The sequence below is a fragment of the Nothoprocta perdicaria genome, unplaced genomic scaffold (assembly GCF_003342845.1).
Source record: "Nothoprocta perdicaria isolate Ctin4 unplaced genomic scaffold, notPer1 scaffold_17, whole genome shotgun sequence".
In the NCBI taxonomy this organism is placed as follows: domain Eukaryota; kingdom Metazoa; phylum Chordata; class Aves; order Tinamiformes; family Tinamidae; genus Nothoprocta; species Nothoprocta perdicaria.
The window spans coordinates 1,748,327-1,772,755 of record NW_020454871.1 but is presented as its reverse complement, the minus strand read 5'-3'; the positions used below and the strand labels follow the sequence as shown (position 1 = coordinate 1,772,755).

The 24,429-nt window shown below is 36.5% G+C and overlaps 1 long non-coding RNA gene across 1 annotated transcript; it reads left to right on the top strand.

Moving 5' to 3' along the window:
- Positions 1–2,784: 2,784 nt before the first annotated feature.
- On the top strand, positions 2,785–16,890 carry LOC112944468. The gene is made up of 3 exons (XR_003248772.1): positions 2,785–2,876; positions 4,527–4,664; positions 16,838–16,890. It is a non-coding gene; the product is annotated as an uncharacterized LOC112944468 (long non-coding RNA).
- The last annotated feature ends 7,539 nt before the right edge of the window (positions 16,891–24,429 follow it).

Below are 24,429 nucleotides of genomic sequence, written 5' to 3'. Positions count from 1 at the left end.
TGACTAAGCAAATACAGAATAATTTAATTGGAACTGCGGCCAGAGCATTTGCTGGTTTTGATACCATGTATTTACGTGATCCGCTGTGTGGCTGGAGCACTGGGCAAGGATGTGTTATGGTGCTGAWCTTACATTTACTGAGTTTAGGGAGCTTGCAGGAGAGCGAGTATCTGCAAGAGGGTCTCCAAGAGAAGGGGCCGTGCGGAAGCGGCTCCCGTCCTCTCCTGCAGACTCTGCTGCTTCCGATGCTCCGACTGCAGCTCTGCTTGGCCAAAGGGAGCCAGTGCCGTAATTCATCGTGTTCTGAGAAACGATGAATTGTTCCMGGTATCTTTCCCATGTGGAATAAGTAAGCTTTCAGCAGGTCAGTAGCTAGATCTGTTTTTCTTTTATTTTTTTTCCCCGCTCTTTATTTATTTATTTCTCTGGAAAACAAAGTATTTCTTTCAGCATCATTAAGCAATTCATCCTGTTCCCCACCAAGATCCCCACAGTTTACCCGCAGTTTTATTGATTCTTCTGAACCGTATTATACAATGTACACAGCCAGTCAATGAGGTGATGATGACAATCAATAGAAAGTATAATAAAATAATAAACTTGGCTGGGAACAGCAGCAGTAAACGCAGACCTTAGAATTTAACCTGTGAACTACATTTACATTTGACAGACCCTGTCTGTATTAAAGCTTTTTCTAGCAGATTTGGGGCTAGGTTTATATTTGTTGCTTGGTAGGGCATCCGATCAATCTTTCATTTGTTTTTTAAGTAGTGAGATAACAGCATGCATTCTCATAGGTCTTTGCAAGTGCTGAACATGTCTGCTATTTCTCTACTGTAARGAAAAATAAAACACTGAACTTGGTGAAGTTACACTAACATAAAACATGTGCTAGCAGAACACTGTCCCCAAACTGGCTACCCCCAGATTTGGATGCTGCAGTTTCCTTTGTTGTTAAACCAGTGGCACTAAAATTTGTTGATTTAGAGCTCGTTAATGAATTATCAATGTCTAAGATGTTTCAGGCTACGTATACACAGCAACACATCGCRGCTAGATTGTATTTGTTTTCTGTTCTTGTTTAATGTAAATTAGCTCAATTAGCCTGGCAAGTGATTTGCTAAAAATAATTCTTGCAGGTCGTCATGTGACGAAATTTGAAACGCAGTCTGCATCTGTTTATCAGGCACCAGGAAGCTTTAAAAATTGTTTACATTAGATAGGGTAATAACTCTTAGCTATAGTATTATTTAGTATTTTCCTAGCAATAATATTTCAAACTCTGTATCTACTTTACTGTAACAGATAAACTCAAAAGCACTGAGTAGTCTCTCAGCCTAGAAGAGAAGGTCTCTATACTGCAGAGGAGAGCAGAACATAAAAGGCAACTACTTGCAGTGCATCAATAGAGGTAGCAATCAAAGAGGAGTCATAGCTCTTGCTTTCTAAAGAACAACAYCTAATGCAATGTATTTGATTATGTTCAAAATGCTTTACCCTGTTGCTATACGATGTTCTTCTTCCCTTGTCTTGCTGCCATCAGCTTTGCATGCCTTAGTATAAGGCAGAAATGACTGCCCTTGAGCTGAGAGGTTGAACGTTTAGGTAAATGTAAACAACTGAACTGAGAGTGTTTGGGAAGAAAAGCCCTGCTAGGATTTTGCATGCTAGTATACTTGTATCCATGGACCATCACACAGCTCTGCTCTAAGCAGGAAACACTTTGAACTTGGAGTTCAAAGCGAACTTTAGCAAACAGGGCCACTCTGCAGCTTCTGCCTCAAGGTTTGAGCAGGGCGGCTCAACGGAGGGCAGGGACATGAGCAGGTCTTGCACGGCTCTGCTCATGGCTCTGCAGGCCAGCAGTGGTCTATGAAGGTGAGGGAGGAGTGTGTGAAGGTCAGGGAAGCTGTTACATTACCCCACATCGACATGCYGTTCCTCATACATGCACAAACCTGCAGCAAATTCCCCTATAACCTTAGRTGCTCGTCATTAAAGATGGTTATGTGGTACAGCTGTAGTTTTACTGCATCATTAGAGGAGCTTCCAATCTAGTGCCTCCAAAGATGTCTGCAGCTACATCTCTGTGTACTCAGATAAAAAGAGAGTGGTTGTCCAGCTTAAGAAGAAGAACTCTTTATCTTCTGAGAATTTTCATCCTCGTGGTAGCTACAGAYACTAGGTCCCATTGTCAGCACTTCAGAATTTTTGTATTTTACATCCGTGGAAAGGAGTTTCTGTTACTGTAACTCATCATTTAAGGAGAATTTCTTGTTCAAGAGCCTGTACTGTCTCAGCCCTTGCAGTGTGCATGTGTACATGCATACATTTAAATATATATGCATGCAGCAGGAATTATTTACCTTATCATTGAAATGCAGCCAGCTCTCAGATGAGATGTGGAGACTATTAARTAGTGGACAGAATTATTCTATGAATAGGTAATGAAGGAAATGAGAACATGACAAGGAGATTTTAGTTGGGGTGTGTGTGTATATATATATATATATATATGTATATATATGTGTGTGCGTGTGTATACATATATATACACACGTGTGTGTACATATATATAAAAAAAGACCTGTATTGGCTTTGCCTGAAGTAGTTGAGCTTCATATATTAGTCCTGGCAGGAATGACAGTGAATATTTAACACAAGTCAGAACTTTCACACTTCTATGTTTCACATTCAGTATATCTTTATAAGTGCGTTATTCATCGTACCAAAAGTGATATAAACAAATCCTGTTTTGCAGGCTGCAGTTTACTCTCCAAGTGGCATTTTAAGAGCAAACCTTCCCTCCTTGACATACCACAGTGACAAATTGCATCCAATACATCTACCTCTGCTAGGAGGGGAACACCGTACTGGTAAGGATTTATATAGTAGAGAGCCATGYGGAATATGTAACTGGCTGGCATTTTTAGTGCCCTGCCTTGATTTGAGACAGCCTTGGTAATATGCAGCCTATCTTCTTTGTCCTTGACTATTTTGAGATTTTGGTTTGTTTGTTTGTTTGCGTGCTAGCCAGAAAAGCCTCAAAAGATTTGCTTACAACAGATGAGACCAGATCCTTTTGCAGTCTCACAGAACATACTTAGCTTAGGAAAGACTGATTAATTAAAAAGAATGGACACTATAACTAGAGGCAAACACAATAAGTGATATTTTAGGAATAACCTGATACTTGTTTCATGAAAAGCTATGAAAKATCTATATGATTAATTCAAGACATTCCACTCAATTGGCAGTTTCTTTTTTTTGTGCTCCTCTGAGGCTACCTTTCAAAGACATTACATTGTGCTAATTAACTTTTTGTACTGCTTTCCTTTAAATTACTTTTCATCCCAGCATAATAACACCTGATCTGAAAAAAAGAAATTAGAAAACAAAGAGTAATTTTGAGTCTTACATGATTCTTGGAAATGAAAAAGAATCTGGTTCTACTAAGTGCAATCTTTCTGATCACCCTACTAATGTGAAGGTGTAAAAGACTCAGCTAATAATTCCATTAAAGTCAGCTGGGCGATTTGCAGAAAAAAAGAACTACTCATGAAGAGTATCAAAAGCTGACTAGACAAAAGCAAGTGTAACTCAGAGGAACCACCTTGCCCCTTTGGCTTTCCACCCATCACTGATGAGCTTCAAACCTGCCACCTCTTCTCCAAGTAGTAATTAGAATCAGATTTCAAAACATAAAACTCATTTGAAAACAACTGTAWTGCCTCAATGCATTTGCACATCTTACAGATATCACCGTCAGAATACTGTTAACTTCTTATTCAGTGGCAGAAAATGCCATACTAAACATTCATTCTAATGCTCAAACTTTCATTATACCTATGTAAAGGAAATACACTTTTTAGCGTTTAGGATGTTGGTTCAGCTTCAATACTACCTTCTATGTACAAAATAATCTGAGGAGAAGTTTCATTTGGCAACCAAAACTGAGATCATAAAAATGTGCATATCCTCATAAAAGACAAAATGTATTCTGAGTGTAGGAAGAGTTTGTGATTATAGAAACACACAAACTGCAAAGGATAACTCTTCATATAATAAAACAAATAATGCATACACATAAAGAAAACCCACGAATTATCCCCAATGTCTTTTTTTGTCAGTTTATAATCCATTAATTCATTATCTATAAATGAAATAAGTATTTGTATAAAAATCTTGTACATGGCAAACAACAATCTAGTCTTCACTTGATGCAACCTAGTGAATTTTCCACAATAGCAGCTGTGTGGTGAGTCTGAGAAAGCCAGTGAAGGGAGCAACACCCATGCAGAGAATGCTTCAACCCTTCCTCTCATCTGTCCTCCCCCCAGCACCTTTCAGCCACTGCAGGTGTCTGGAACAAGCATCTCCAGCCCATGATTCATCCCACCTCTCTCCAATGATTAACAGAATTGCTAAAAGGGTTTGCATAAAGTTGCTGTCTCCTTCTTGCATAGATAATGCTAAGTCAGAGGAATGTTGCTTGGGATATCTACTAACTTTGCTAAATGTTTAAGATCTGTTCTACTTCTGTCTGAACTTGTGAAGAGGAGCACAGCATTATGGTCTTGGTGATTTGGACAGGACAACGCAGGTTGTGCCCTGTAATGATGCTGCAGGGATGTCTTTTGAATGAGTTCCTTCTGCAGACCAAGGTAAGCAAACCAAGATTCTTTTTTTTTTGTGCAATGCAATATATGGTTCTTTTCACCAAAAATAGGAAAGAGCAGCAAAATGGCATGGATTTTTTTAATGCTGTGCTCTGTTTTAGGCCATGTGACTGGGTAATAAGTACTTGTTGTCTGTTAGAAAGACATACATGGTATTAGTGTCAGCTGGAGTCCTGTGCAGTTAGATAAAGGCAAGCTATCAAAGATTGAACCAGCCATAAGATCTGAGAGGTTGTTGTTGTTATTGTTAGTTTTTAAGAATTTGCTTTCCAAATTTGCCTCAACTTTGTTATTTCTGTTGGAGGTGGTGAATTTGCATTATCCTTCTTGCGCGTTTCCATGTTAGATGATGAGCTTTTAGGGACCTTTTTTTGTTCTGATTGATTGTAAGGGTTTTGATTTGTTTTTATTCAGAAAACAAAAGCAAGTCAGTTGGTTCTCTAATGATTTGCTTGAAATAAGTGAGGAATGTGGATTCCTAGCTAGTAAATATGTTTATAGCTGGTACCAATGCAAGAATGTATTCACAGCATCAGTGATTAAGCTGAAGGTGGAAAGCTGGAAGGCTTTACTGGGGTCTTTATGTGTAAAAGATGCATATACTTGTTTGGGATTTGTCATTCTGTACTTCCTCAAAGATGATGTCCTGTGAAGTCCTCCTGTCCTGTCCTCAAAGTGTGTCCTGTAAAAGTARAAGGACTTTGAGGAAGTCCATGCCTTTTCATTGATGCTTATGATTTTTGAAGACTGCTACATTAGTGCATAAACGTGGTTATAAAATGTTGACACCTTCATTCAAACTTTGACTGTGTAAAACAGCAAGATTAAAATGAATTGTTCTTTCCCATGAGTAAAAACACAAAAATGGAAATTGTTTTTCATTTTGTTTCATTATTTTTCATTTTATTTATTATTTTTATTTYTATTTAACTCTCCTGTGCTCTGAAGTTAGGCTCAGTGATTATTTGCCCATTTTTACCTGCTTTACCTGAAACAACAAGTGAAGTAAGCCCAAATTCCTATAAAATACAGTAATTCCACCGTATCACTGGAATCACTATGTTTTATAGGAATTTGAGTTTACTTAATTTGTTCAACATAAAATTCATCATAAAACTAACTTTAAGAACAATTCCTTTAGATGCAGATTTTTGGAAAAAAAGTTAATTAAAATGTGTTCCTGCTTGTGATTCTTACCTMGATACAGCCTGTTTCAGCAATAAATCTTTTTCATGTTTGACAAGCTATTTTAAGAGATAAGAATGATTATGAGTTTTCCTGTTGATAGGAATTACAATTAAGCATTTCAATTCTTTTTCAACATAGGTGTGCCCTAGAACAGTTACCTGCTCTGACTTGAACCCTCCCCCTGCCTCTCACCCCCCTTCTTGGTTTTAAAGCAGAAAACCTTTAGAAATCTGTGGGGGATTTCTTTTTTCTTTTGTTCTTTTCCCCCTAGAGAAGCAGTTCCTTTAATGACATGTTTGAAAACATTTTTGAAAATATAAGGTGGCTTTTTATTTATTTATTTATTTTTAGTGCTTTACAGATAACCTGTTATTTGAATGTAACAGTCCTTTATGTTTGGCAAGTGATGCAGTGAATAACAAGGGAAGTTTGGATAGTCAAAATGTTCTCTTAAGTTTTGTGTGAGTCGTCTTTTCAAGGTTGAAAGTAAATAAACGAATATATGATGCATATGAGTCTTCCTTGCATGAGAAACCCTCCCTCCTGCCTCTTTGTTAGACCTGTTGTGAAGGGGTGGATATAGGCTTTAATTTCTTAAACAAATTTATTATAAAAATTGTGTTTTATGTATATAAATAGATTGCCTTCTACAAGGGCTATGTTGCAAATCACTGATGGTTAACATAAAGAAATCGGTACAAAATTATACATAAACTGTCTTGTGGGATGATTTTTCATTACAGAGTATTGTTCTGTCAAAATATAGATGTGGTATCAGCTCACATTGTAAAAAATCAGAGTCATATCCTTTAATGATATTTTCTTTCAACACTATGTTTGATTCTGRAGTCCTAAATTTTCATACAAAAATCTTGTTTTGTAAATCTGGAATGTGAAGATACCAAACCGTCTTTTATTTGGAAATTTAAAAAATATTCTGGCTAAGGTATTTTACAAGTGGTTTGATTTCATATGGCATCAAAAAAWGGAAATTGGTCTGTAGAAATCACTTCAGTGAATTGTTGCACAGATCTAAATCACAGTTCTGTGTCCACGTTCCTGCTCTYTTAGATTTATCAATATAAGATTTCAGTTCCTTGGGTTGTGCAATATTTCGTGAATATTAGATACTTTTCATTAAAAAAATTCTAATCATCGTGGGGTGTACATTAGAGCTCCTAGAAATGCTTACTATTATTTAAACTGGAACAAGTATGTATTTTTTAATAATAAAAAGAGGAAAAAGAAAAAAAAGCTTAGAAAAATCAGGAAGAAAAAAATAGCACTGTGGACTTTTCCCTCCCACTTCTTTTTCTTTTTTTAAGAATGTTTCTAAGATGTAGAAAGGTTTAGCAACCCCAGAAAGGTTTAGAAACATTAGGTTAGAAAGAACCTTTAGTTAGAAAGGTTTAGTTAGAAAGCAACTCAGCCTTAGAGAGCTTTCAGTGAAGGTGAAACCCCATCTGTCTGYACCTCCTTTTGAAGCAGGAGACGCTTTAGGTCCTTGAACATTTCCAGGGCTTGGAAGCCCCTGATGGTGCTGGTTACTGCTGAAGATGTTGGSTAAACAAACCTGCACGACACATTGCTTAGGGAAGAGACAGTGCGAGCTTGCAGTCAGGGCCGTAATGAGTGATTTATTTGTTTCCTTCTCCCTGGGCTTACCCATCATTACGTGTTCATTAAGTAATAATTGTCATTGATCGACAGACTTGCGTATGGATGACGGTAACAGAAACAGGGCTATTAAACCTTCACTGGGTAGAACAAGTGCATGCCACAACCAATAAGGTAGATTAATGAGAAGAATTAAACTGAGGATAGTTACATTATGGACCATTTCCTTTCTTGTTTTATTTATGATTAGTGTCAAGAATACGGTATCTCTGAGACCTTCAGAAGTAAAAGTGGAACAATATAAGATGGAGCCTTGGCCTAAGACTATGCTGTGCAAATGCTCCGACCCTCAACAAGAGCTGGTCGTAATTTTTATAATAACTGAAAGTTGGTTTGAAGGTTTTCAGATAAACTTTATATATAGCGTGTAGTTGAAGTAATGGGATGAGTAGATCATAAATAAGAGTCAAAGCCAAATTGGGCTTCTCATAGATCACTTATGGATATGTCCATGTATAATTAAGTGTTTCAAGGATCAAAATGGCCTAGATTAGTACCAGCTGGGTAAATTGTTCATTTTTCAAGTCTATATTCTTGTTRTTATGACACTTGTTTATTTATATTACCTAGGGAACTTTAAACAGGAGAAGTTTTTGGAATGGATCCATTTGTCAGATCATTTCCCATCAGTTGAGGCTTCCATATATTCTYGTAAAGAGTATGTTGCCTCTAGGAACGAGATGCCCTTGCTTTGAAACTATATTCAGCTTCAGAGTTATTGTTATCCATTGCTGAACACTTCCATATATCAAAATATTTTTCTGACTTCTCAAGCAGGAATATAATAGTTACCGATAATCTTTATCTTGGTAGCTTCTTTAAGCCGTATATTCATGTCGAAGAAGTATTGCTGAAAATATTCTCTCATGCAGCATGTATTACACTATTTCTGATATACAGTATCACCTATTTATTTGTTCGTGCTGCTAGGCTTATTTTGCTCAGTTGCATCTGAAAGCCTCATGTGTGACTATTGCCCTGGCTGGGAAASGGGCTTGATGAGCTTGGAGCAGAGATTATTTTCTCCTTTTCATTATCATTGCAGGCCATCTGCAATCAATCTTTTAATAAAAATGAAATGCGTTTTGTTGACTTTTGCAGACTGAAAGGTCAGGGCAACACTTAACGAGAGCAAAAGATGGAACAAAAATAACAATGTGAACAACTCTGTGGGGAAATGGGAGAGGGTTAATTAAGTATGCTGATTATGGCCATTTTCTAGTCCCAGAAAACACTGTCCTATGTAGGTGCTTTAGAAATACTGCTTTAATTATTATACTAGATAAGAAAACTACCTTAGGGTAGATTCTGCCAGTGCTTTCCCATTGATTGCTCCAAAAATCTAATACTGCAGTAATTTCTCTGCCACTACTGGCAGGACTGGCTCAGAATATCTACTGTAACTGCTTGTAATTCAGCAGTGGTATCAACTCCAAAGCAAAAAATTCCAGCCTGCATCTCAATCCAGGAACAGGAAACTCTGGATAATTATATTTAAGCCACAAGGGTGGGAAATAAGAATCATTTGGCTTTCTGAAGGTGTTCTATGGTGKTTTTTTTAAATTACTTTAAGAAAAGTCAAAACTACAAAGTATGCCCATTGTACCCAATTTAAGAGTCAGTTTAAACCCAACCAGGCTCTGGTTTGTATGTGTTTGAACAAGACAAAAGTACAAGTAAGGAAAGCGGGAATAGTTGCAGGAGCACTTGACCCAATACTTTGTGATTTATTTGTGACATGTCTTATGATGCCCTCTTTTTCTCCTTGAGAATAAGTGGTAACAACTGGAAAGGCTGTTTTAAAATAGTATTTAAAATTTGAGGCCGTTATCTGTTTTTGTGTAGTATTTATTTTCCTTAGAAGTTTTCTTTGTTGTTTTAGAAAATGAGCCTTGGAAAGCATTCAGTAGAAGAGAGGAGGGAATTGTTTCTTTTCAGTTGCCTAAATGGCTCTTGATCTGCTATTGTTATTTATTTATTTATTTAAGGATATTTTTGATGTGTTGATGCCCCGTTGCTTCCCTGGGGGCTGCCACAGGGTTGTGTTGGTTGAGGCAGCCTTCTCATGGCACAGAAAAATTGTATGGTGAGAGCTGGGCATCAGGACTAAGACTCTCATACTAAACCTTTACACCAAATTAATTCTTACAGTGGAGACATATTGTATAGGAAGGAGTTGGAAATCAACTCAAATTGAATGAGATTTCAATAATGGGTATGTATTGAATCCGCTGACATGACCACCTGTGTGTGTGTATGTATGTATTTTTAAATTAGAATGACCCAAAATATATATTAAAAAAAGACTTATCTCTCACAGCTTGCATATTTGAATTTTTGGATTTAATTATTTAGGGACTACTACTGAGTATTTTATTGAAAGTAAAAATTATTCCTCAGTTTTCATTTTTAATGAAGAGATTAAAATAATTAAGTACTGATTAGCCTTAGCTTGATCTTTACTAACAAACCTGCTCAGCAATTTGACAAACTTCCACAACTTTTTCCTTTACTGGAATCAACTTGGTACATGACTAAGCAGCTCAAAGGGCACCACCTTAATCACGGACTAAAAAGGTGGAGGTTTTTTTGTTTGACCTGCTCATTAGCCTGGGAAGACTCAGGACTCATTTATTCCTATTTCTTGACTATAAATTATAAATTATCCTGAGGATAAAGGTAGTAACTTACTGTCTATGACAGTGTTGTCCTTGTTCTTAAAATGTATTTCACTTTTGCAAAAAGCATTAAGCAAAACACTCTAATTCATTTTTTTTTTTTAATAGGAGCATCTTTCTGTAAGGTTACGTTAATGCGCTTGAAGCCTCATCCTAATAAAATGTTTGCTTGTTTGTTTTTACCAGGATAGGTAAAAGCTCTACATTTGGCCAGTCTTTAGAAATTGTGCTTCCCCTTTGTTGTTTGCATACCTACTGTGCAACTAGCTCCTTACCTGCTAATTAGTTGCTTGTTTTGGTAGTTACCAATTGATTGTTTGAATTAACCTTATAAAAAAAAATGATTTAAAGCAACTACGTTTTGTTCCCCCTTATTATATGGATCACTAGGCTATTCTCACCCTGCTAAGTACTAGAGCTGTTTATKAAATGATAATCAGCTTTGGAGCCTTTTTCCTGAAGAATGATTAGTTCTGATGTTTCTCAACATGGTCTGTAGTAAGGGGTGCTGACAGCATACTGTGTGTTTGTATTGCTCACGCTAAATATAAATAACAGCTGCTTGGTTTTGACCTAAGAAAGAGGGTAGAAGGTCTTGGCATATTTGGAGAAAGATAATCCTTTCTGAGGTTACCTCTGAAGTTCATTATTGTATATGTGTAAAAAAAAAAAAATATGCACATGGGAGAAGCCAGAGCTGAAATGCTCCATTTATTCTTAGGATTTTTGTTACCTCTTCCTTGAGGTCCTTCCCAGACTGGGGAGAAGGCAATCCAAATGAACTCTAATTTATGTAGCATGGGCAGTAGTCTTGTTCGAAATCACCAAAACCAGGTCATTTACTTCATTCGTTGCTGTATTGCCTTTACTGCAATTTTACTTTACTTTTTTTGTGTATTTTATTTTTGTGTATATTATATTTGGRGAAAAATCAGGTATTTTGAATCTCTTACAACGTTTCTCTTGTTATGTGCTAAGTCTATTATTTTGAAGTGCAGACATTTTACTGCATATTTTTAAGAAGTTCACTGAAATAGTAAGTCCRTTATATCTAACTGGAGAGGTTTTCGGCTAAAGCATTTCCTCCTTTATGTTAATGCTCTTATTTGGAAAATTGGAGTTGAGAAATCTAGGGAGAAAATTGCATTAGTTCATAATCCAGTTCCTCCAGTGCAACTTTACTGGCAGTGCATCAGGAATGGGATGATATGGGGAAGCATATGGGGATGATATGAGGAAGCAAATAAGCGCAGAGAAGCTATTGCTGTATTGTTACTGTTGTCCTGTTTTCTGTGAAGAAGCAAATTCAGCATTTTGTGCCTTTTAAATGGCTTCTTGGGAAGGTACTAGAGAAGTGTAGCTTGGCCTTCAGTCCCGTGTCAGAAAYGTAAAGATCTAAATCTTAAGCTCCAACTGCCAAGTTGCATTAAGCTGTCAAATAATCTTGCAAACAAAGGTAAAAGTGAGACASTTTTCCACATGTGTAGCCAGAATAAAGCCCAGTTAAATGAGCTATTTGGCAATATCAGCAAATCTGCAGTAGATAGTCCATTGACTTGTGGCTGTGACACCGGCGATGAGCATGATGTATAGGCAGGAAGACAGCTGCACAAACCTTATCTCCTTGGAAGACTGTACTGCCTTTGAATATATATTTTATATATATATATATATATATATATACACACAACTTATTTTGTTTACCTTTCAGCATATGCTGCATTATTGCTCTCTATATTCCCAATATGATTATAACAGTATCTTGTGCATATTGAAGAATTCATTCTGAAATTTAGTTTCTAATTGAAAATACTTTTCAGATTTGGATGCATATTTACTACAAAACCGACTTTTCTGATTAAAGGCACAGGAAAATGTTCCTAGCTATTTATTTTTTACTAGAAGCTCTATCTGAGCTTTATCATGTTATACAATTACTACATAGATATTATGGAGGAGCTGTTACTCCAGAAACCTATAGGCAAAGCTGGGGCCTGTAGCTTGAGAAAAGACGGGTAGAGAAAGATGTAGAATGCCACATCTCCATGAAATGATGGTTTTAGAGTTGATGTGACCAGAGTTATCTTGATGATGTTGCAGGCTTAAATTATATTATTTTGCTGCTTCTTTTTCATTTATATATTTTCATCTATTGGCAATCTCTCCCCATCACATTTAGACAGATATATTCATTCTATAACCAAGTAAACAAAATTAAACTCGACTTTGATAGCTAGACTAACAGCCAGGTGGGTAGGTTGGGTTCAGGATCTCTTGTGTCCAGAGAYGGACGTCTTTTTCACATGCTGCTGTGGCATAGACCATTCCTTGGGTAGATTATTCTAATTCAGTTCACGTGCTTTCAAAGAATTGGGTTTTGTTTCACATACGAAAGAGTAATCCACTAATGAAATGCCGAAGCTCTAAACTGTGAAGATTATTTTCATGGAAACTAAGTTGTAGTTGAATTCTATTAATTTACTTACTAATTATTATTAATTATCATAGAAACTCATCCTTTTATTTTGTTGGTAGTAACATCAGCCAGATGATCACAACTTAAAACTCAATGTATACGTGTTCTTACCACTCCATTGTGCCTCTGGAAGAATAATCAGAGGAAAAAGAGCTGGAGTTGGGTTCATAAGTCCACTTGCCTGTGCTAAGTAAGGAAAATGCTAATTCCTCAAGAAGTTTAATGAAATGCGTATTTCTTAAAAATTCAATGAAATCAGGAAGAAGCATGGTTAACATTGTCCTTGGTTATTCCAGCTATTCCAGAGTACAGAATTAAAAAAAAAAAAAAAAAAAAAAAGGGGGGGGGGGACAAATAGGTGGCTGCATAACTTTAAATGAAATGTCTCAAATGTTTCTTCTGAATTTTATTTGACTTGAGTAATAATGTCACTCAAAAAAATTGACATTCCCTCTGAAGTGAGGCTGGAGCTCCACTTTGTTGAAGTGTCACGCCAAGAATATGTAAATTTGCAGTTTATGAAAAAAATGCCATTGTTAGTGGGACATTCTTAATGTAAATATTTCAAAATATCATCAAGAATGATAAGATCGTTGTACTGCTTGCAAGAGAATCTGTCATGGTCTGTCAGTGAGTAAGAATGGAGCACTTGCCTTCTAATGCTTACGTGTCAGCAAAGGATAATGGACATTAAGTGTTCTGAGTATCTGATATCTTTGAGTATCTTGTCTCTGCTTTCTCTGTGCAGCCTCCAATTTTTCATGTAACTTAGAGCTTTAGTCTCTCTCAGACTTTTACTTTTTGGACATATCTGCTTAGAATATGTCAATATATTCAGAAATTGTTAGGGAAGGTTGACAAGACAGATTAACAGATAATGCAGGCACCCTGATGGCTTCTTCCTAAGAAGGCAGGCTAAACAAGCTTAGAAAGAACCTTGTCAAAAACCCACCAGTATAATTTTTATGTCCTGAGGATATTTTCTTTGTCCAGCTGGTGATGAATTTGGTAATAAAAGCAACTGAACTACAGGATCATTCTAGTTCATGTAATTAATGTATAAAATTGACTGGTTGGATATACAGCTTTTAGTCTTTGATTTTGCAATATTATAAACCACTAGACTAGGAACTTTAGAGTTGTCCCAAGACAGTAGAGCGAATCCTTTAACTTATTCCAGAAAAATAARACAAACAAACAACAACAAAAACAGSTTATGGAAGAGGATCTCCTGTACCATAAATGAACCAGTGTTACTAATCGGAGTGTCAGTCATCATATCAAATCATGTCTTGGTGCCTAAATAGTAATTCAGTTTTTCGGGGCACATTTTAGCGGCAAAGAGTTACATAATTACCCATACTGTTGCCCATATTAACCATATTAAAAATTGAAGTATGAAATTTAAAACCCATAACTTGTTTTCTACTTCCATTAATAACTAGAGAGAATTTTTCAATAATTTTGTATTTTTCATACATCTACTATAAAAGAGCAAATCTTCAAATGTTTAAAATCTGAATTAACGTTTTCTTTAACTGGCATCATTAATTCAAAAATGTAAATGTAAAAAGTGCTGTAATACTTGAGGGTTTCAGGGTAGCAAATGTGTCGTATTTATGAAGACTTCCAGGGAAACTCTGAGGAATTATACATCAGAATATCCAATCTATATACTGACCAACCTAGCAGAAACTAGAATATATCAAGAGGAAACAGACRTGTAATAAATGTCTATACGTTACAGATACAGAGGGAGCAGTAAACAAAGCTTCTGTAAAGGCAAGATGTGCCTTATGGGCCTCATAGTGTCCTTTAAAAGGTGTGTGCAGAGGGAACAAAAAAAGTGAATCAGGAAACATCATTTGACGGTATGCTTGGCTTCCCAAAAGGCTTTTGAAGAAGTTCTTATGAAAGGCTTTTATGGAAATTAAACATTTCCTTGGTCCTTGCATTAATAAATAATTGATTAGTAGATGGAGTTAACCTGTGGAGTCCCACAGGGATGAGTGTCAAGATTGCTCTTATCTAATACATTCCTTTAAGAAAAAAAAGGTGGGGGAAAGAAAAACTCTCTGATAAGGCATGAATAGTGAGATGGCAGTGTTTGATGACAGGAGGTTATTCCGAGTAGGAGAGCTGAGAGTGACCTGTGACATTGCAGAATAACTTGAGATGATTGAGTAACTGGGTAATGTAATGGCAAAAGAAATTATATGATTTTAAATATAATATCCACTGAAAAGGGCTGAAAGGAAATGGTCCTTACTTCGTATGTGGAAGTCTGATACGTGCGTAGAAGCAGCACTGAAGGAAGACATAAATCCTCATAGTCATAGATGCTACTCTTTATTTCTGTACTCTTCACTGACTTTCTGCTGTTGACATTAGCTAGATCTCAACAGGTCTCATGCAGGATAAAATGTCCTTGGATTTGACTTGGAAAGGACAGTGTAATGTTCTTCCTGCTGATGGCAGTAACACAGCTATGGCATTCCGTCTTGTTACTATTTCCTGCCCAATAATTCTTGGGAAAAAAAAAAAAATGTTTCTTTAACCCTTGTGAACTACATTAGTTTGTCATTCAGGTCAGTGTGAATTTCTTCCAGATCAGTTCTCTGGGTAGTACTTGGGAAAATGACTACTCTTCAGGTTCAGCAGCATCTTGTCCTTTCAACTATTTCTGTTTTTTAATTTTTTTTCTTCCAACACAAAGATAATTTTGAATTTTTAGGTTTGTTAACTTTGCTTAGTGCAGTGTGTATCAATAGGATCACCGGAGAAATACCCGCTAGTCAAGGGTTAGGCCTAATATCATTTYGGGAACTTCTTCAACTTTTAGAGGAGAGCTTCCCGTGAAAGCAATCAAGGTTCTTTACTGGAGAAGCCTCTGTCTACCACAAGTCCATGGTATACTAATACTTCTTAAAAATGAGACCCAATCAATTCACTATGTCCAGCAAATAGCATTGTRTCTCAAACATTTTAATTTACGAAATTATTGTCATATTTAAATGTTTGGGTAAGTAATTAAGATTCTTTGCAATCCAAAGAAGGGCCTAAAAGATGGCTTTTGTATCATAAGTGAATGTTTGGTGTGTTAATTTTAAATATGCAAGTGACAAAGTTATGATCCGTTGACTCCCCACGGGATGGAAAGATAATATATAATTCTGTCAGAACAGGATGTGTAAATGAGATCATTTAAACTTCAAGGGTGCTCTGGCACTTTGATATGGGTTTTCACACAATACCAAGAGAAATTTAACTAAGATAATTCTTAAAGATGGGAAGCAAATTAGCTTCCCATTCTGATCGGAACTACCAAGTGCATCTGGAGTTTTGGACTGAGAGTGAAACATTAGAGTAGTGTGGGAGGGAAAATAATAATCACAGCACAAACCTCACCCATCAGGAAAGATTCCGGTTTCCGTTTGGGATTTAAAGAAACTCATGACTGCAAGGGAAGCTGGTTTAGCTTGGTTATTCACTAAAGCTGATGCCCTAAAAAGGGCTGATCTTACTCATCGTGAAACTGCCGAGTTGCTAGCTCCAAGGCAGTGAAAGGGTGGGAGGGCTCAGGGGTGCAGAGGAACCRCTCGGGTGCTGGCATCCTGGAGCTGGACTAGATCAAATGTCAAAAGAATTGGCACCTSTGGGAACCATCCTGGAGGAAAAAGCTGCTTTACAGGGAAATCCTGACTTCAAACTAGAAGGTTGATGGCTCTGCATTGAATTTTCATCGGGTTACAATTATATCAGACTCCAAAGTGGTGTCTGTTTTTATTGCTTTTTTTGTGTGTTTTTTTTGACAGCTACTTATTGCATATAAAAAAGTACTGTATCTCACCCGTCATAAATGGTGTAATTTTGAGTATGCATTTATCTGATCTGATTGCATTAAATAGCAAGCACAGAAGTAAATGCTAAAGCATACTGAAGCTGAAACACTTCATAACTTTCTAAAGAAAAGAATGTGACATTTCACATTGAAAAATGAAAATTAGGAGCATCTTTTTTTATATGTCTGTTTACTGCATGTTATTTGAGTTATAGACTAATAGGGCTGTAACCTTTTCATTTATTTTTTGACTCTTTGAATAAAAAGCTAATTCTTATGTCAAATTCTTTTCTTATAGCTGTGAATGGAGATAACTATCCACTCTACCAGAAGTGGAAAGAGTAACCTGCAGAAAATAGACTATGACAGCTTGATTATTGATTTGAGGAGGTGAGAGGGGGAGATGAAAATAATGAAGGTTAGTTTACTGTTCTCCATGTCCTTTGTAGATCTGTGACAAAACAGGTTTAACACACAAAGAATAGGAAAATCTGGTAGAGAGCTTCATTATTAGTGTGATATGATTTGATCCTACAGTTGCATTCACAAGACACCTGAGCCATGACACTAATGATTACATTCTATGCCCATTAATGCTAATGAGKCTATTAATGACTCTCCTTTCCCACTGATCATTGCTCTGAAAAAAATAAAGGAAAAAAATGTGTTTTTTGATATAAGACTGTTTTAGAATGAAATTGCATGCGAAATGTGATAATGCATTCTTTCCTTACCACTTTTACAATATGTATTTRTCAAAAGCTAATCTTAGTGCCCTTATGTATTCTGTAATAAGACTTACTTTAAAAAGAATAGTTACATATGAAATGTGTTAATGCATTTTTATTTTTTATCTGCCATATGCCTCATCAATGCCCTTACACTCTGTTACCTGTTTATATGTTTCGAGTGTTTGGAATTGTTGGGGTGTCTTTTGTATTTTGGGGATTTTTTTTTTTTTTTTTTTCCTGAGATCAGGTACAAACCTATCCTTACTCAGTGGAGGGAAAAAAAAACAGAAAAAAAATCCAAATAAGTCTAAATTATATTTTTCTCTGTGAACTCTATGTGGCAAATAGAGAGAAAACTGACAGTGTGCCTCAGAAAAGGCCAAAAACTGCATATATTTCCAGATAAAATGTCTATCACATTCAACTCAGGTGGTCATTTAAGATGAAGAGGGAAGATGCATCAGCGTAGCAGTGTGAGGAAGCCCACCTGCAGTTAGTGTGTCTGTACTGCGCTGATTGAGACGCTAGGGAACCGAAAGTCATTCAGACACAGCGCTGAGATTCATCAATTAAATATAAACCGTACAAACCAATGCAATGAAAACAAAGCATTATGTGTCTAGTTTCGGATTTTGCTSTGTGTTTTCTCCATGATTGTTCATCATCTTTGCCGAGAAGAATAAACATTTGTGACTGGGAAAATTTGGAACTAGAATAACATTTCCTAAGTCACTTAAAGGAACTGCTGGAATTCATGCCTTTGCCTGTCAGTAGCACAGCACACTTCAGAAATGTCTGAGCATTTTTCCTTCTTGTTTTTTCTTTTTCTTTCCCCTTTTTTTAATGTAATCGTTATGTATGGATAATSAAAAAAAAAGCTGATATGAATCTGGATATGAGTGTTAAGCATTTTGAGATGATCACTTTGCAAAAATGATGTTTTAGAAAGTGTATTTCATGATATAAAACCATGTAATTCTTCTATCTATAAAATAAATGGAGGTTCTTTTTAAATTCTCTTGCTGGTTTTCCTATCCTGGCAGTAATTTTATTAGTTTGTAACACATTGCTCCCAGGATAGCACCAGATGGATTTGAATATACGATGGCTTTTTAACAATAGTCTGTCATCAATGACTGCTCCTCTAAGTGCTCTTTCCTTCATTCAAAAGTTAAATGGACTCTTAAAGCATGAGAAGGAATAAATATGCAACTACATTATATGAGCATTATTAAGACAGAACATGCTAACAATTACGCAAATTACAATAAATCATCAGTACAGTTGTTTGCTTAAATCTAAGAGGACAAAGAGATTTGTTTTTAATGCACTGTGGACATCTGTCCACACAATAGCATATTTCTTTACCACATTTCTGTCATAGGGAATTTTTTGGTGTCACATTTAGGAAGAGAATGAATAGTCACAGTAGTTGTTTTACTATGCATTAAATGATCTGTCATATATGAAAGCTGGTAATTTATCTCCTTGAACCAATGAATTGCTTGGCACTCTGCACAGATGTGTGTGCAGAATAAGGTATCTTCATTTACCAAACTGAATCTCCCATTAGAAGAAGTCTTTTGCAAAAATAGAAATGAAAATGAACTTCTAGGCTCCAGTAGGGATAATATGGCTAATATAATTTAAGAAAAAGAGCTATAGAAGTACCTGCTGATTTATTTGAAGAAGCTTTTGGAGCCAAAGCCCAGAAAAATCACTTGTTTAAATATATGTTTGAGATGCAACAAATACAAYGCATTTTGAAGATACTAAAGTTTCACTGAAAACCTGTTAGTTGAACATCTTGTTTCCCTCCTCTTATTTTCCTGCCAACAAAAATAGTAATATTTCTGCCTACACATGCAATGCTAAACAGTTTATCAAAATGCAAGGAGCAGGTGCGGTACCTGGTGGCATCATTTTTCAGGAGAAATAAATTGTACTCTAAAATGATGAAACTTGTCCCATCAGACCCCACTATCTAATATCTAAGACTGCCTTCATTTCCACAGGATGTATTGCCTCCTGTTAAAGAATCCTCGTAGTTAAAGAAACCTACGGAGATGCTGGGAATATTTTTAGGTTACAATTTTACTGCAATGGCTGTAAGGATTGGGATAGAATGAGAGGCTCTTCTTTACAGAGAAATAAACTAACCTCCTCATTATCTAAAAATATGCTTCTTCCCAATCTGTACCTTTACGGCACTATAGAGATATACAAAATCCTTCTTTGCTGTTTCTTTGGTGTGCTGCAGAGGCAGGTCTGCTATGGATGTGCACCTCAGGTCAGGAGATGTGCTACAGACTTTGATGAGCATCATTTTCCCAACCCAGCATCTTCCTTTCATGTAAAGGTCAGTCAAACTGGTCTATGTGGATTATAGAGAGCTGTCTTGATGAGTTTGGTTTGGGCTGTATTTTCAAAATCTCCTCCTCCTGCTCTATAACCAAATAGTGTTCTTTGTTGTTCCTTTTCACTGTAGGTGCACGTTGGTTGTATTTTAAAATAAAGAGACAAACCCAGTCTATTGCAGGAAATCTTTTGTTGTTTGAACTATTAGGTTAAAACTGAAACTAATCTCTTAATCCTCAAGATCTCTCCTCAGAGTCTTCTCTCAAAATCAATATTTGGAAAAATGAACAAAAACCACCCCCAAGCACACTGCAGTGTGGAYTGGCATTGGGAAATTTGCCATGGTCATCTGGATGTAACCTAGGGAATGAAATCTATATATGTTTTCTTATTATATCCTGTAATATAAAGATGCTATCAAACTTTGTAGCTATCTGCCTTTGATTCAGTTTAGCAGGACATCTGTGCAATATTTATTTTAAAGGAAATTTATTTTCAGGTGGCAGGGGACCAGATGATGTTTGTAAATTTTGCATCCTAAAGAAAGGTGGGCAGTGTACTGAGAGTATGTCAGTGGGGAAAACCTGTATCTTAACATAACTGCTGAAAGTGTATTTTCAAAGTAAGTTATGCTGAACTGAAGCCCACGCTCAATCCAAAACCTGTCTTGTATCCAGCAGCACCAAAAGACCAAGCAAAGATTAAGTCTTAAGGCAAAAGCTCCTTCTGCTTCTCCAAGGCCAGCACAAGGCCTTTGGGCAGGGGAATCAGTGTGGAGTCTTACCTACGAGGGTCCTGGCCTTTCCAACAGAAATGTACAACACCGAGAGTAGTTTTGACTGGATCAGACGCTTGGAGGTCTGGGTGTCATCTGCTTCTTCAGATCAAGGTACTCCTGTTTCCCTAAAAACCTTTCCAAATAGCTAGATCGAGGATAAAGTAAAATAGTACAGGATGTTGTGTGTTTTGTTTGGGTACCTGTTCACTCCTTGTTCTTTGTTGGCCACAGAAACAAAATGTGTGAATTTTTCTATGTTATATGTATAATGGAGAGGTGGAACCTTARAGCGGTTTGTGCTTTTAACCAGACTATAAATTGGTTTATATTCCTGAAAGACGATTTGCCAAGTGGCCAAGTGCATTTTTTGCCTGGTACTACTTCTGCTACAAACGTGGACCTAGGAGTGTCTCCTTGCTCTGTGAAGAGAATAAATTCCTGGCTAAGGAGAGGACCCATCTGGGTACTAGGCAGAGAGGACTTGTGGTGTGTTCTTTATTGTCCTTTGACTTTGCAGTCTCTGAGTTGTGTAGTACTTTGTGTCAGTTTTGAAATTCATCCAGCAGACACACATCAAATGTCRTAAGAAAAAGGAGACTTGACTAGGAATACATTTTGATCTGATTTATATCAGGGTGCTTGAAGAATTATGAGAGGAGTTTAAAGTGGCTTGATGTAAATCTCGATGGAAAAGTATTGACAGATGGACTTGATTTTCAGTTGGGGGTTTTTTAATCACTGAATTTGACTTCCATTGCACTGTTGCCTTTGATCTAAGGTATTCAGCATTGAATTTCTCAGAATATGTCATTTAAACTTTAAAATAGTAAGACTGCCAAGTCTGAAAGAATCTTTTTGTGGAGTATCTTAAATTTTACTTTTTTTATGAGAATTACTTACATGGAAGTGACAGATAATAAATGACTTATACTGTATTTTTATTAGGTTTTAAACAGTTGAAATATATTGCTAGCTTAAGAAAGGGTCCCTTAGCTAAAGGATGAGCAGGTTCATTTGCTCTGCTGGGAGTGCACTGCGCTATCACACTTGGGAGAGCTGGGAAGTGACCTTGGGATTCTCACTCCATTCTCCAGTGAGAGCGAGTTCTGGAAAGGCTGTCCTTCGCTCAATAGGGTTTGCATCAGACTTATGGACAGATTAATGAAAAGTAAGTAGTCCTGGTGTCAAGTCCTGGCTTTTGGGTGTATGAATATAGATCAGTGGGAGTCTTCTGGTAGTGGCAGAAAAATGATATCCAACTATTTTTAATGCTGTCATGCCCCTCAAATAGCCAGCTCTAGGCAAGGCCATAGGCCTTGCTGTCATCTAAATGCATCTCTTCTATTTTGCATGATGGATATTTAGGTGCTTGGAGGTTTCTGGTTGACGGATGTCAAAAAATCATGTAATTCCACAAAGTGAGTTGGTCAGAAGAGCAAAACTGTTTAGCTGTTAGTATTTCCAGTTCTTAGGAATGTGGGATCAGGGCCATCTGTAGCAGTCAGGAATATCTTCAGTCTCAGAAGTCATATGCAACTTGCAAAGATTATAAAATGGAGAGGAAAAAAAAAGGCTTAGAATTTGCATATGTTCCAAAAAAAAAAAAAAAAAAAAAAAAGGTATTCCACAAACTCTTCATCTTCAGAGATGTGGTTAAAACAGTACTATAGAAATGATACCACAGAAAAAGACAGTCATGAATACCATGTTAGTAAAAAGATCTCTTGCAAATAATTGTTAAAAGAGGTTTAAATATAGCGAAAGCCTTAGTTCTAGGGTTGCATATGTGATAACATCCTTTTCGAAGAAATGAGTCTCATCTTTCAGTGGGTGTCAGACAAATAATTTAGTAGGAAGTACAAGAATAATTACTTTTGTTAAATGATAGTCAAGGGCTTTTTTAAGTTTTTTAAAGGCAAGCTACTTTATCTTCTTTCTAAAAGCAATCATTGGTAGTATGTCAATATAAAAATGTCAGACTCTTAGTTTGCCCTTTTTTGTGTTCAGTTTCACAGCTGATCACTTGATATTTTTTCCCCTTTCCTGTTAGAGTCAGCTCAGTTAAGAAAAATTGACTTACATCCCTTATTGATTCTGCATTAATTCGGCACTAGAAATGCCCTTAGCAATTTTATGATTCAGTTTTCTGGTATTGTTGGCAACCATGTTGTAAGATCAGCCCCTAAAAATATTATCCAACTTTAACTTATACTTGATCTTTTTTTCCCTTGTAATTCATATCAGAATTGTGTGCCCAAATCTAGTTTTCATGTAATTCTTACGGCATCATTGCATTTGTGATGGGTGGTGGTGTCAGTGGAGTGGCAAGAACCACGTTCTGCTTCACATTTCCAGAAAGTGGAGAAGGGGGACGGGGAGGGAAAACACACGTGTTGACCTCTATTAATCTTTTTAAKCTTTCTAATTGAAGCCCTTCAGTGGTAGGGTCTATGTACCATTGCCTGTGTTGGCCACTCAAACAGAGCTGCTTCCYCTGGTGTTACTTGATTCATTATTAGTAATAGAGGTTCAGAAAGAGGATCAGGAARAAGTGTTCTAGAGTTTTAGAGACTGTCCTGGAATAAACAAGGTAATGGCTTCTTTGAGCCGTTGTGTAGGATCAAGCATAGAAATCAATGAAGAGTTGAAAGGGCTGAGACGGACTTCCGGGCATGTAATTGAAGAATGACTTGTTGAAAGAGAAAGGCCTAAGAGATTTCTTTCTTTTTCTTTTTCTTTTTCTTTTCCCTAGCTTAGAGGCAGATGACAAAAAGCCATAATCATTTAGAGATCAGCTTTTGATGCTGTATAAAAGTCTTGCCTTACAGATTTTTTTTTTTTTTTTTTTGAAGCGGATGCTGTGAGTTGTGATAATGAGGGTGAGGAAATACCATTCTTTGAAAAGCTCTTCATCGAAGACCTTAAAGAATAATATTGTTTTCTGATTAAAAGTGTCTTGACAGAATCTGGACTATTCCGGTGGTAATGAAAGAATATGGTAGTTTTTTGCTACTCTTGCATAATTGAGAATAATGGAGATTGTAAATGTAATCTATAAGATATATGCTAGTGTGAACTGGCCAGACCTGAAGGTGTAAAGATGGGGAAAGATAAAACTAACATGTCTACATTTTATTTTAGCAGAGTGTTTGTCTGGTGGGAATCTTTTTGGCAATATCAGCATATGATCATGATGCATTTTCTAGAATCATGTAGATGGTAACATACGAGTAAATTTAATGTCGATAAGATTGCCTAATTGCTTTTCCCTAAAATCCTGAGTGTTTTAAATCTTGAAACAAATATTGGAGGATTCAGGGGAGTTGCAAACAAAAGAATGTACAGATGACAGAAAATCTATTGTGATCTCTGCTAATCATTACTACGTTGTCTTTTATTGATGTTTCACGTGGAATTTTTAACTTTTAGAAGTAAGGCTGTTGCAGTGAGGAATTATAAATAGAGAACACTATTTTTCTCCAGTAGAAGGCACTTGAATAGAAGGTTGCCTTTTTTTTTTTTTTTGTCTTGGCATTTGCAAAGTAGCTTTTTCTTTCTTAAATTCATAGGTCACCGCCTTGCAAATTTTTGGTGCATTGATTCCTATGGCTCAGCAATTCCAGGGAGAAACCTACAGGTGAAGAAGTACCTGATTGTCCCCAACATGAAACAATGAAATTGGAGAGGAGATGGCTAGAAAGCCGTGACTATCTTATGTTTATACTTGCATCTTTTCTTTCTTTAGCATTATATGGCTCTTACCAGCATGATGCCTCTTCTTATTATTTCTTCTTTTTTTCTTTTCTAAAACCATATTTCTAAGGTATTTGTCATTTTTTGAGTGTCTGCTGATGCAGAATGACTGCCACTAGTGCTCAGTTTTATTTCGGATCCTTCCAGATTCACTTCAGATACAGTTGTTCCCTTTCTTGCTTTGTGCCTGTGCTGCTGAAATGGAAGGAAACAAATCATAGCAGCAGACTGAAGATGTTTCTCTTATATTTTTCTCTGCCATTTATTTTT